At 49.4% G+C, this 14349-nt stretch overlaps 2 protein-coding genes across 3 annotated transcripts in view; one reads left to right on the forward strand and one right to left on the reverse strand.

Moving 5' to 3' along the window:
• The window catches only part of nord, a 173379-nt gene that overhangs the window by 145625 nt on the left and 13405 nt on the right, over positions 1-14349 (forward strand). The gene's annotated exons all lie outside the window — the stretch shown is intronic.
• The window catches only part of Ir60a (Ionotropic receptor 60a), a 97601-nt gene that overhangs the window by 56242 nt on the left and 27010 nt on the right, over positions 1-14349 (reverse strand). The gene's annotated exons all lie outside the window — the stretch shown is intronic.

The raw sequence follows: 14349 nt of genomic DNA on the forward strand, positions 1-14349 counted from the left end.
GTTTTATGCCGACTCCGAACGGCATCTGCAAGGCAGATGAATTTTCACTGAAGAGCTTTTCATGGCAAAACTACACTCTGAGTGTTTTTGCAAGTCACTTCCGTGGGGTGAACCCGATTAGAGCAATTTTTTCTGATTGAAAAAACTTGTTTCTAATTTTTTTATGTTACTGTTCTCGGGAGTTGAATCCAGGACCCTCGGCGTGGGAGGTGGAGCACGCTACCACCACACCACGGCGGCCGCCGATATCGAGAATTTGTATTACAAAATTTTTAGATTTTCGCCGATTACACTTCGATAATATGCTGATGATAATCCAATAATATAACAGCCCCATTACTTTTCGTATTCATAAAAAATTTTTCCGAACCATGCTAAATAATTCCAAAATAGTTCCGAAGTTATTCCGCACAACAATTTTTTATTTAGTTACATACAAGTGGCGAATCATTGTGGATAAGACACGTGTGATAACTTCTGCTTAGACGTCAAAATTACAAATAGAACCGATCACCTGATTTTTAATTGACTATCGTGGTCTCATTCTGTATCTTTTTCTATCACCCGATGAAGATAGCCGGCCCCAATGCGCCGCCATATTGAACATCCTGTCAAAACGTTAAGAAGTAGCCCTTGTTTTATCCACAATGTGGCGAATGTTTGAAAAAAACGTTCACAATAGTAAATAGCCTGGATCACCTGTTAAATCGCTATTCAATTACTTACATCATTTGCTGAATAACGTTATTCAAACCGTTTTGTGGACTACTGGTACGTTGCATTTTTTACATATTGTGACGAATATTAACAACGCTTAGGGATACCATCATCTCTAAGCCAATACTAAGCAGTGACTTGTATGCACATCAACAAGTCAATCATTATGTCTATACGTATGTCCATACAGGCAGCGGAGGGCAACGCACAAACACATGCATATATCTTAGATACTCCCTAAAGTAGGCAATTATTTGTGCAAGTATCACTCACATATACACGTGCATATGAGAAGCTATAAACGTAGATAGAGCTATTAATTTTATAGCTGGTAAACTAAATTCTAGAAATAGAAACGCATAGAAATATTCCAACGACGAAACCAAATAGTATAAAATGAGCAACAGTTGAGGCACGACCAATCAGTTTGATTTAAGCAAGCTATCAGTCGAAAAGTATAAGTGATATTTTCAAGTAGTCTAATAAAGACCATTTTTGCATTATTCAATATTGGAGTTATTTATTCAACAGCTTAGTGAATCGAACGTTAGCAGAAGATTTGGAAAGCAGAATTTCAGTAAATTCGTTACAATTGGTGTCAGAAGAGGAATTGTTGAATAAATTTCAGAGGACAACAAGAACATGGCAAAATGGCGGGGATTGAATACAATTGGCAATAAGGTAGCACGGCTACGAGAGGTAATGGAGTTGGAAGGAATTAATGTGGACGACTATGCCTTTTATCCTGATATGGAAGAGCCAGCGACTAAAATGGAGGAGAACATACAGACTCCGAATCCATTGGCAAGTGTTGACACTAACGCGATACTAGCAGCTTTGAAACAAATATCAACCGAAATGTCATCTCAACTGGCAGAACAGGAGACACGTATAACATCCAAGATTTTAGCACAGGAAACATAAATTTCATCACAGTTGGAAGAACAAAAGACATATATGGCAATCCAACTGAAAGAACAAGAGACACGTATAGCAGTACAACTAGAAGAACAAGAGGCGCGTATATCATCAAAACTCGAAGCGCGCATGGACGAAAAAATAATTCAGTTTGAAGAAAAATTCGAGGCAGTGGTGGATGTTTTAAGAGGTCGTATACAGGAATTGCAACTTAATCGCGCGGCTGCTTCAGCGAATAATACGAAGGTAAAAACTCCAACCTTTGACGGTTCTGTACCTTTCCAGGTATTTAAGCTTCAATTTGAGAAGACGTCAGCGGTGAACAACTGGAATGAGAATAATAAAGTTACTGCACTGTTCTTGGCATTGAAAGGGCCTGCAGCTGAAATCTTAAACGCAACATCAGAGTACGAACGGAATAGCTATGAAACATTGATGAGCGCTCTAGAGAGGCGATACGGAAGCAAACACAGAAAGCAGATATACCAAATAGAATTTCAAAACCGCTACAAAAAAGCTAATGAGACTTTGCAGGAGTTTGCCTCAGATGTTGAAAGATTGGCTCATCTAGCAAATGAGGACGCACCCCTCAAATACACTGAAAGGGTAAAAAAGTTTTATAAATGGAATACGGGACGTGGAAACGAAGCGGGCGACATATGCCAACCCAAAACCCACATTCGCAGAAACGGTATCCCATGCACTGACTTAGGGAACCACGTCAGTTGTGAGTAAGCCCGCATACAAAGCTCATCGTGTGGAAGTAGAAAGAACTGAGTGGGTAGACACACTTTTGGAAGCATTGAAGGGTACGCAGCAGAAGAATAATGATGCGGTCAAATGCTTTAAATGTGGAAAGCCAGGGCACATTGCGCGTTATTGCAACACCAACCCTAACAGTTCTGGCAATGTGGGTGGTCGTAAACGCAGAGCTGAAGGAGATGAGAAAATCTCCAACACCAATCAATCGATAAACTAAAGCAAGTCAGCCGCAAGGGCGACAGCTGGCTCCCTCAATTGAATGCAACATAATCTCTATCTCGCAAATTGGAAGAAGGTCAAACAATCTTACTGTCGGAGGGCATGTGGATGGAAAGGAACGTTTACTGACTTTAGATACGGGTGCATCTCATACCATCATTGGAGCGGATTTAGGCAACAAGAAGATAAGACCATTGCATGGAGCAAGATTGCGTACAGCCACGGGAGAAGACACCACGGTTCTGGAAGAAGTAGCATGTGAACTCGCAATTGGGAACATCACGGTAGTACACAATTTTATAGTGGCAGAGATTGTTGATGAAATCCTAATTGGAGTGGACTTCTTAATCGACCAAGGCAGCAGGATAGTCATGCAAAGCAAGACGATGCAAAGCAAGACGATGTAAACGAGTGGAAGAGAGTCAGCAAATACCACCAAAATCAGAAGCAGTCATCTGGGCAAAGGTTGTTGGATATTGTGGGTTGTCGAAGCAGCAAATAAATCAGCACCGAAAGTACTTGTAGGAAAAACCCTGGCTATGACAAATCAAGATGGACGTATTCCGGTAAGAGTACTCAGTGAGTTCAAGTCACCACTCAAACTGACCAAAGGAGCTATATTGGGAAGATGCCAAGAGGCTGAATTAGTTATTACCTGTGAACAGCTTGTGAGGACCAAATAAATCCCCATTAATTTGGCCCACACAAAACGACCCCACAACATATTTGACACGACATTAACACAACAAGTGGTCACAAAAGGCTATAGCAACAGACCAACCAACAAGTCCAATACAGCATACATCATATTCGATACAACAATAACTCAACAGCCAGTCACAAAGGGCTATAGCAACAGACCAACCAACAAGTTCAACACAGCATTGACGCAACAGCCAGTTACAAAAGGCTATAGCAACAGACCAACCAACAAGTTTCAGCAACGCAACGAGCGTTCGCAACATCGAACAGCAACCATACCAACGCAACCATTTCAGCCAGCAATGCCAAACAAGGCAATAAAAGGAGCGACACGGCAGCACAGCAGTCAGTCAGCACGGAGCTGTGGTCGTGACCAGAGCTACTAGCGAAGTAGATCCCTATCGCAGTTGACCTACTATATGCAATAGGAATCCACTTCATAGGAGCGAGTCGTGGAATGGTGATTGCGGTTCACCTTCTCTACGCATCACCCCCCAGAGACCAAACGTCCCGCCACAGTAACGCGCAACCGCGACAGGTGACACCCGCTCACCTCCGTCAGTAGAGGTACACCGGCAGAGTAATACAAGGCGCGACAGAGTATCGCCCAGCACACGCGAGTAGACGCCGACGCAAGGCGTGGCAGAGAATCACCCAACAACCAGCAATACAAATAGACGCCGACGCAAGGCGCAGCAGAGTAATACAAATAAACGCTTCAGCAATACAAGTCAGCACGGAGCTGTGGTCGTGACCAGAGCTACTAGCGAAGTAGATCCCTATCGCAGTTGACCTACTCTATGCAATAGGAATCCACTTCAGAGGAGCAAGTCGTGGAATGGTGATTGCGGTTGACCTTCTCTACGCATCACCCCCCAGAGACCAAACGTCCCGCCACAGTAACGCGCAACCGCGACAGGTGACACCCGCTCACCCCCGTCAGTAGAGGTACACCAGCAGAGTAATACAAGTAAACGCTTCAAGTCAGCACGGAGCTGTGGTCGTGACCAGAGCTACTAGCGAAGTATATCCCTATTGCAGTTGACCTACTCTATGCAATAGGAATCCACTTCATAGGAGCGAGTCGTGGAATGGTGATTGCGGTTGACCTTCTCTACGCATCACCCCCCAGAGACCAAAGGCCCCGCCACAGTAACGCGCAACCGCGACAGGTGACACCCGCTCACCCCCGTCAGTAGAAGTACGCCGGCAGAGGCCGCAACAGAGCGGCAACGACGTAAGACGCGACAGAGCACCGCAGAAGAGAGAGACGCCGACGTAAGGCGCGTCAAGGCACCGACGCCACATACTAACGGGACCCGTCTAACGGAACACGGCGACAGAGCATCGCCTCAGCAATACAAGTAGACGCCGACGTAAGGCGCGACAGAGCACCGCAGCAGAATTATACGAGCATACGACACTGGTCGCAGCAGCGCAACGCTAACATACGACGTTGGCCGCAGTAGAGATACGTTAACATACGACGCTGGTCGCAGCAGCGCAACACTAACATACGAAGTTGGCCGCAGCAGAGATACGCAGTCGCTAACCGTAAGAGAAACACGCCGACGCACGGCGTCACTGAGATACATTTACACATACCCAGCAGGGCGTCCTAACGGAACGATCCTAACGGGACGCGAGGACCGTTAGCCCACCACCAATCACGGAGCAAGCATAAAGCGAAGTGAAGAATATACACAAATCTTTCTTTTATTATATTTTTACAGTTGTAGTATATAGAGTTAAAGCAATAAAGGGAGTTTTATATGAAATCGATTTGCAAGGTGCCCCTTTAATACAAATTTATTGTAAACGAACCCTGGGCACGGGGAGTATACCCCAGCAAATATCAAAGAAGCAACGGGGCGCGAAAAAGCTTCGTTACAATTGGCGCCCGAGCAGGGACCCTGCAAATCGTTACCACGTCAGAAGGAACATTCCTGACGAGAAACCTAACCACAAAATGGTCGACCAGATCGATACCACGTGGTTAGACACAATTTCAAAGGAGCAGCTGATATCCATCACACAGGGATTGGTTATTGAGCAGACAGGTACCACCCGAGAAATCCGAAAGCGCATAGCAGCACTGGCCTCAAAGGCAAATACGAACTCGGAAATCCACGGAAAATTTGTATCCCTACAAGCCACCTACAAGGAGACTACGCACATGAGCGACGTAAATGAGATTAAGACATCGACCCCGTCGAACGGAGGAGGCACACCGAAGGTTGCCGTTACAACGGTAGAACAAACTCAACTCGCGTTCCCTCCCAGGAATACAGTACCCACACAACTGTACTTACCATCAGGAATAGCGGTACCACCCAACGGTACATCTCAGGCACCTCCCAGGAGTACAGTACCCACACGACAGCACGTACCATCAGAAATTACGGCATCATCAACCGGCACATCTCAACCCGCGCAACCGTACTTACCAGCGGGAATGACGGCACCAGCCATGAACTATACATGCCAGGTAACTCAAGCACCGACCGTGGTGTTCGCGCCCATCATCGACCAGGTAAGACAGTGGTCCGTAAAGTATGAAGGCGGACGGGACCCGTTAGCGTTCATCGAACGGTTAGAGGAGTTAGCCGAAGTGTACGCGCTAAACGTGGACCTCCTGCCAAAAACCATGCCCGAGCTACTAGGGGGCGGCGCGCTACAATGGTACCGCAACAACAATGCGCACTGGGGAGAGTGGACAAGCTTCAAAAAGGATTTTTTACGTTTCTTCCTACCAGTCAGGTACTTCGAGCGGCTCGACGACGACATACGCCAACGAAGGCAGCACAACAAGGAGAGGTATAAGGACTACGTACTAGGAATCCAGAGCTTGATGAGATACGCAGGGTACACCAGCGAACAGCGGCTGGAACGAATCTTCCGTAACAGCCACCCCGATTACCAACTTTACATTCGTCGGAGGGACTTCACAAATCTCGCAGAGCTCCTAACACTTGCCAAAGAATACGAGAACATACGCGAGGACTATCACAGATCATCAGGCGGACATCACCGCGAAGTTACGCGACACATCGCCGGTGACACAACCCGGGTGCCACCATCAAAACCTGCAACACAACCACCACCACCACCGAACTTAACGAACCGCACGCCTCCAGGCAATCAGAGATACGACCCCAACGGCGTATGCAGGAGATGCGGCGAACGAGGACATGACGCCAATAGGTGCCGAAACCCACAGAAAATTTTTTGCTGGGAGTGTGGCCGCAGTGATATACGCACAATCGAATGCTGCCGTCGACGTCAGGGAAACGACAGAGGGCTTCACGAAGAACAAGGCGCAGTGAGCCCAAGGAACCCAGCGCCGAATCGGCAGTAACAATGTACCAAGAGCACGGTCGCCTCTACGCCGTAGCCAAGCTCGGCGCGGAATCAGCCGAGGCGGTCGTCGACACAGGGGCATCAAGAAGTTTCGTCTCGAGCAGCTTAGCAGAACGTGTGGTAAACTCGGGAAGCGGAGAAATGGTGAGAGTGGCCATCAAAATAACGATGGCAAACGGGACTAGCACTGCCATCTTCGACGCCATAAGGACTGAGGTACGCCTCGGGGAAGCGTCACTCCACACAGTTTTACACGTCAAGCCCGGAGCGATCGATGACATCATACTGGGCCTAGAACGCTAGGAAGCATGGGAGCCACCATATCTTGTGGAGAAGGCCACCTCATGCTAACCAGAATCCTAGAGCCGCGCCAGGGACTATTCCAAATTCAACATCATCAGGAACGAATATCACCAGGTGCGACAGCCCTGGGACTATTCCAAATTCAATATCATCAAGAACAAATATCGCCAGGTACGACAGCCCTGGGACTATTCCAAGTTCAATATCATCAAGAACGAATATCGCCAGGTACGACAGCCCTGGGACTATTCCAAGTCCAATATCATCAAGAAAGGATATCGCCAGGTACGACAGCCCTGGGACTATTCCAAGTTCAATATCATCAAGAACGAATATCGCCAGGTACGACAGCCCTGGGACTATTCCCAGTATACCATCAGCCAGAACGGATATCGCCAGGTATGACACACCGGGAACTAATCAAAGTATAACACGAGCGAGAAAGGGTAACGCCGGGTACGACACCCCTGGAGCCTCATCTGGAACCATTCAGAGTATAACAGCACCGAGCAGCAGTAACTTCAAGCACGACGGCACTATGCAAAACAACGACGACGGCATACAAGAAGAAGCGGAACGAGTGCGCGGTTTTCTAGCAAAGGAACTCCGAAAATTCGAGAGCATGAGTGGGGTGACGACAATAGCCGAGCACAGGATTATCCTGAAGGGCGACCGCCTCATCAAGCAACGTTACTTCCCACGCAACCCAGCTATGCAGACCATCATCAACAACGAAATTGACGAATTACTTCAGAAAGGATGCATCGAGCCATCCTGCAGCCCATACAGCGCACCAATCGTACTAGCCAAGAAGAAAAACGGGAAGTGGAGGTTATGCGTGGACTATCGGCAGCTTAACGCCCGATCCGTACCCGACGCATACCCCTTACCCAGAATGCAACACATCCTGGACAACTACGACGAGCGAAGTATATCAGCAGTTTGGATTTGAAAAATGGCTACTGGCAAATACCACTGGAGCCCAAGAGCCGGCCCTACACAGCTTTCACAGTACCGGGACGCGGATTATTCCAGTGGCGCGTTATGCCGTTCGGCCTACACTCTGCACCCGCAACGTTTCAAAGAGAACTAGATCAGGTTATTGGGCCTGAAATGGAACCCCACGCCCTCGATAACATAATCGTCATAGGATCCACTGTGGAGGAGCACAATCGCAATCTGAGAGAAGTAATGCTATGACTACAGCGCGCCAACCTCAGAATAAATCCGGAGAAATGCGAATTCTTCCAGAAGGAAATCCGATACCTAGGACACCTAGTAAGCGACAAGGGAATTCACACCGACCCCGAGAAAGTCGCAGCCATCAAAGACTTGAAGCCACCAACGAACGTGAAAGAGGTACGCCAATATCTCGGTATAGCATCCTGGTACCGACGTTTCGTACCCGACTTCGCCACGATCAGCCAACCACTAACAACCCTGCTGAAAAAGGGCATACACTGGAAGTGGGGGGCCGAACAACAGGAGGCCTTCGAGGTCTTAAAGCAAAAGCTCACGGAAGCACCGATACTTGCCTGCCCGGACTTCACCAAGACCTTCACCTTACAAACGGACGCCAGCAATTTCGGGCTGGGTGCCGTATTGACACAAGACCTGGAAGGCGGAGAACGCGTGATCGCCTACGCCAGCAGGAAACTCAACAAGGCGGAAACCAACTACTCGCCCACCGAGAAGGAGTGCCTCGCGATAGTCTGGGGAATACGCAAGATGAGGCCATACTTGGAAGGATACCGATTCAAGGTAATCACGGACCATATGTCTCTAAAGTGGTTCAACTCCATGGAAAGCCCTTCAGGCCGTATAGCACGATGGGCCTTGGAGCTTCAACAACACACTTTCGACATCGAGTACAGGAAAGGGAAGCTGAACCTGGTAGCGGACGCACTATCACGGTAGCCACCGAAGACCCTACGCCTAGCAACGACAACAGAGCCACAATGCAAGTGGTGGCACAAGCGCGTCGGCGAAGTACGCACTAACCCCTAGAAATTTTCTGACTACATGATACAAGATGGCAACTGTACCGCCATATTCCCTGCCGGTCACACGATGAGGAAACGGTCCCTTGGAAATTTTGTGTACCAACACCACTGCGACAACGAGTGTTAGAAGAAAACCACAACACCCCTAGGGCTGGACACATGGGCATCCGCCGAACGGTAGCACGGATTGCCAACCGGTACTACTGGCCCGGCATGTTTCGGGACATCAGTTGATACGTACGACAGTGCGAGTCTTGCCAGAAGTACAAGGAAACACAGCAAAAGCCGGCCGGAAAGATGCTCACACAAGTGGCCCAAGAACCATTCGCCACGGTATGCGTCGATTTCGTTGGACCACTCCCACGATGCTACTAGTATTTTTCGACCGCTTCAGCAAATGGGTGGAACTGGTCCCCATGAGGCGTGCGACAGCAGAAGGCCTTCGCCGCGCGTTCAGAGAACGCATCCTAGCAAGATTTGGTGCTCCCAAGATACTGATATCGGACAACGGCGTCCAGTTCACCAGCACAATGTGGCAGCGTTACCTCAAGGAAATGGGGATACGACAACAATTCACGGCGCCCTACACACCGCAAGAAAACCCGACGGAACGGGCGAACAGAACGGTAAAGAGGATCATAGCGCAACTCACCAAATCACAACACAACAAATGGGACGACTTTCTCCCAGAGATCGAGCTGGCCATTAACACCAGTGTAACCGCGTCCACAGGGTACAGTCCAGCCTTCCTCGTACAAGGACGGGAACCGCGACTACCAGGGGCATTGTTTGACGAGGTCAACCTGGGGACAGGCACAGCCACCACCACGGCAGAAGAAAAATCCCACAGAATGCAAGAGGCATTCAGAATAGTGAGGCAGAACATGGAACGAGCGGCGGCGGACCAAGCACGGCACTACAATTTACGGCGGAGAAAATGGACCCCCGTAGTCGGCGAACTAGTGCTCGCAAAGGAACACCATCTCTCCAAGGCCGGCGAAAACTTCGCGGCAAATTTGGCCCCCAAATATGACGGACCCTACCAGATCCTAGGATATGTATCACCAGTGATACTCAAAATACGAAAACCCAACGGAGGAAAGGAACTAAAGCATATCATACAGCAGAGATCATCGCGTGAAACCAAACAAATTCAGGGAGAACAATTTCTTATATTATTAATTAATATCAAGGACAATCAAGCGCCGGTCATTCCAACGCAAACCACCGAGGTGACAACATCGTTTTCTTTTGCTACGAATTTTTTTTTTCACAATGCAGAGCGATAACGCTAGACTAACCAACAGCGTCAAGCGTATGCGCCAGCGCTACGAGGAGGAGGAAGCAAAACGCCCGAGGGCCGTATTGCTGGAAGGAGTTACAGGCGCCGACGTCAGCCACACGCGTGCAACTATACGCGCAAACAGGTACGCTGACGTCGAACACATCATTACACCATTAAACACTACTGGGGCCGACGTCAGCCACACGCGTGCAACTATACGCGCAAACAGGTACGCTGACGTCGTACACGGCATTACACCATTAAATACTACAGGCGGCGACGTCAACAACACGCCTGGAACTAAACGCGCAAACAGGTACACTGACGTCGCACGCACCATTACATCACCAAACACTGCAGACATCTACACCAACACCACGAACACCGAACCAGTCACGGCCAAGGGCCACAATAAGACCGGAGCATCGCCGATAACACTCACACTCGGTAGGATAGAAGTGAAGGCAAGGCAGTTGCCGGCAGCCATCGAGTCCTCCTCCAATGAGGACACAGCTCCACCGGAAAAGCCACAGCCGCCGAAAATTATCGAGCTCTCCTCGGATGAGGACACAGCCCCACCGCCGAGAGACACGCCTAAAATAATATTCCCGGCAGGACCAGCCGGCATACCTCTCTATACGACTGACTTCGACACTCTCAGAGAATCGAAATGGTTGACCGACACCGTCATTGACGCTTGGGCAAAGGGACTGGAAGAGCAACACGGACAACACAATACGACTCTCAGCCCTTTCGTGATCTGGCAGCTGACCCAGAAGGGGGACACGGAGGAAAATTACCGACGCATACACCGCTGGGTCCGGAACGCCGACATGTTTGGCAAGAGCGTGATCCTTGCGCCCCACAACGTAGCCAAACACTGGTACCCACTCGGCCTGGCGAACGCAGCAGTCACACACCACATCACTGACACGGAATGCTGGCAGGAGCGGTACGTATGGATAGCGGACTCGATGCACAGGGCCAAAGTTCCGCACGCAACACAGGCTTGGGTGGATTTTCTTCGGTGGGAGTATGTACAGCGGTACGGGTATGACGGGTTTAAGGCCCAGGAGCTAGTACTCGAGGTTCCTCAACAATGCAACAACAACGACTGTGGCGTATACGTAGCCGAAAACATGGAGAGGGTATTGCGATACACAGGGAGCGGAGAAGGAGTACCCGGACTGTGCAGACAGCCCTTCACCGAGGAAATGGCGAGCCAGAAGCGCACGGAAATGTTGAACCGATTTCTACGGGACGGTCGAGAGTCCACGAAGACTACGCAAACCATAACCACCACATACAACCCTTACACAGTCAAACAACCAATCCCGGAAGACAACACTGAACCGGTAGCACCAGACGCCGGAACAGAGCCACAACAAACAACAGCCGGCCACCAAGAGGTGATAATCGAGGCCCACGACGCGGATGGACCAACGCTAAACCAATTCCCGTGCGAGGCATTTTCCGACGCATCGCCGAAGGCAAAGGACGCTCCCGCGTAAATTTTCGCACACGGGAATACGCCGTCACGGTGGTAAAAGGCAGGGCCCACATACGAATACTGGGCACCGAGGGCTAAATTTCTGAAGTGGGGGGGGAGTGTGAGGACCAAATAAATCCCCATTAATTTGGCCCACACAAAACGACCCCACAACATATTTGACATGACATTAACACAACAAGTGGCCACAAAATGCTATAGCAACAGACCAACCAACAAGTCCAATACAGCATACATCATATTCGATACAACAATAACTCAACAGCCAGTCACAAAGGGCTATAGCAACAGACCAACCAACAAGTTCAACACAGCATTGACACAACAGCCAGTCACAAAAGGCTATAGCAACAGACCAACCAATAAGTTTCAGCAACGCAACGAGCGTTCGCAACATGGAACAGCAACCATACCAACGCAACCATTTGAGCCAGCAATGCCAAACAAGGCAATAAAAGGAGCGACACGGCAGCACAGCAGTCAGTCAGCACGGAGCTGTGGTCGTGACCAGAGCTACTAGCGAAGTAGATCCCTATCGCAGTTGACCTACTCTATGCAATAGGAATCCACTTCATAGGAGCGAGTCGTGGAATGGTGATTGCGGTTGACCTTCTCTACGCATCACCCCCAAGAGATCAAACGTCCCGCCACAGTAACGCGCAACCGCGACAGGTGACACCCGCTCACCTCCGTCAGTAGAGGTACACCGGCAGAGTAATGCAAGGCGCGACAGAGTATCGCCCAGCATACGCGAGTAGACGCCGACGCAAGGCGTGGCAGATAATCACCCAACAACCAGCAATACAAATAGACGCCGACGCAAGGCGCAGCAGAGTAATACAAATAAACGCTTCAGCAATACAAGTCAGCACGGAGCTGTGGTCGCGACCAGAGCTACTAGCGAAGTAGATCCCTATCGCAGTTGACCCACTCTATGCAATAGGAATCCACTTCATAGGAGCGAGTCGTGGATTGGTGATTGCGGTTGACCTTCTCTACGCATCACCCCCCGTAGACCAAACGTCCCACCGCAGTAACGCGCAACCGCGACAGGTGACACCCGCTCACCCCCGTCAGTAGAGGTACACCAGAAGAGTAATACAAGTAAACGCTTCAAGTCAGCAAGGAGCTGTGGTCGTGACCAGAGCTACTAGCGAAGTATATCCCTATTGCAGTTGACCTACTCTATGCAATAGGAATCCACTTCATAGGAGCGAGTCGTGGAATGGTGATTGCGGTTGACCTTCTCTACGCATCACCCCCCAGAGACCAAAGGCCCCGCCACAGTAACGCGCAACCGCGACAGGTGACACCCGCTCACCCCCGTCAGTAGAAGTACGCCGGCAGAGGCCGCAACAGAGCGGCAACGACGTAAGGCGCGACAGAGCACCGTAGAAGAGAGAGACGCTGACGTAAGGCGCGTCAAGGCACCGACGCCACATACTAACGGGACCCGTCTAACGGAACACGGCGACAGAGCATCGCCTCAGCAATACAAGTAAATGCTGACGTAAGGGGCGACAGAGCACCGCAGCAGAATTATACGAGCATACGACACTGGTCGCAGCAGCGCAACGCTAACATACGACGTTGGGCGCAGTAGAGATTCGTTAACATACGACGCTGGTCGCAGCAGCGCAACACTAACATACGACGTTGGCCGCAGCAGAGATACGCAGTCGCTAACCGTAAGAGAAACACGCCGACGCACGGCGTCACTGAGATACATTTACACATACCCAGCATGGCGACCTAACGGAACGATCCTAACGGGACGCGAGGACGGTTAGCCCACCACCAATCACGGAGCAAGCATAAAGCGAAGTGAAGAATATACACAAATCTTTCTTTTATTATATTTTTACAGTTGTAGTATATAGAGTTAAAGCAATAAAGTGAATTTTATATGAAATCGATTTGCAAGGTGCCCCTTTAATACAAATTTATTGTAAACGAACCCTGGGCACGGCGAGTATACCCCAGCAAATATCAAAGAAGCAACGGGGCGCGAAAAAGCTTCGTTACAAGCTCCAGGGACACGTTTCAACTCTAATAACACTGATCTTTCAAATGACATCACGGCATGGACGGAGGGGCTATAGCAAGACTATCAGAGTAAGGCAAAACAACTGCTCCTAAATTACGCGAGCATATTTGAGCCCGCACCAACGTTCTGAAACATCAAATTGACACTGGAGATGCGTGGCCGATTCGTCAAGCTCCACATAGTGTTCCACTGGCGGGAAGTTGTGAGTCAAATCATACAAGAACTGAGCGACAGCGGCGTCATGGAACCATCAGCTAGTCCATGGAGCTCGCCGGTAGTACTTATAAAGAAGAAGGATGGAAAAATGAGGTTTTGCGTGGACTACCGGAAGTTGAGTGACGTTACGAAAAAGGATAGCTACCCATTGCCCATGGCGTCAATTCTGCCAATCTGGAATCGCTGTCTGGTACGAAATTGTTTTTCACACTGGACTTGAAAAGCGGTTATTGACAAGTGGAAGTGAAGGAGGAAGATAAAGAGAAAGCAGCCTTCAGTGTCGGTGATGGTCTTTGGCAATTTACAG

This window comes from Eurosta solidaginis, chromosome 3 (assembly GCF_040869045.1).
Source record: "Eurosta solidaginis isolate ZX-2024a chromosome 3, ASM4086904v1, whole genome shotgun sequence".
NCBI lineage: Eukaryota > Metazoa > Arthropoda > Insecta > Diptera > Tephritidae > Eurosta > Eurosta solidaginis.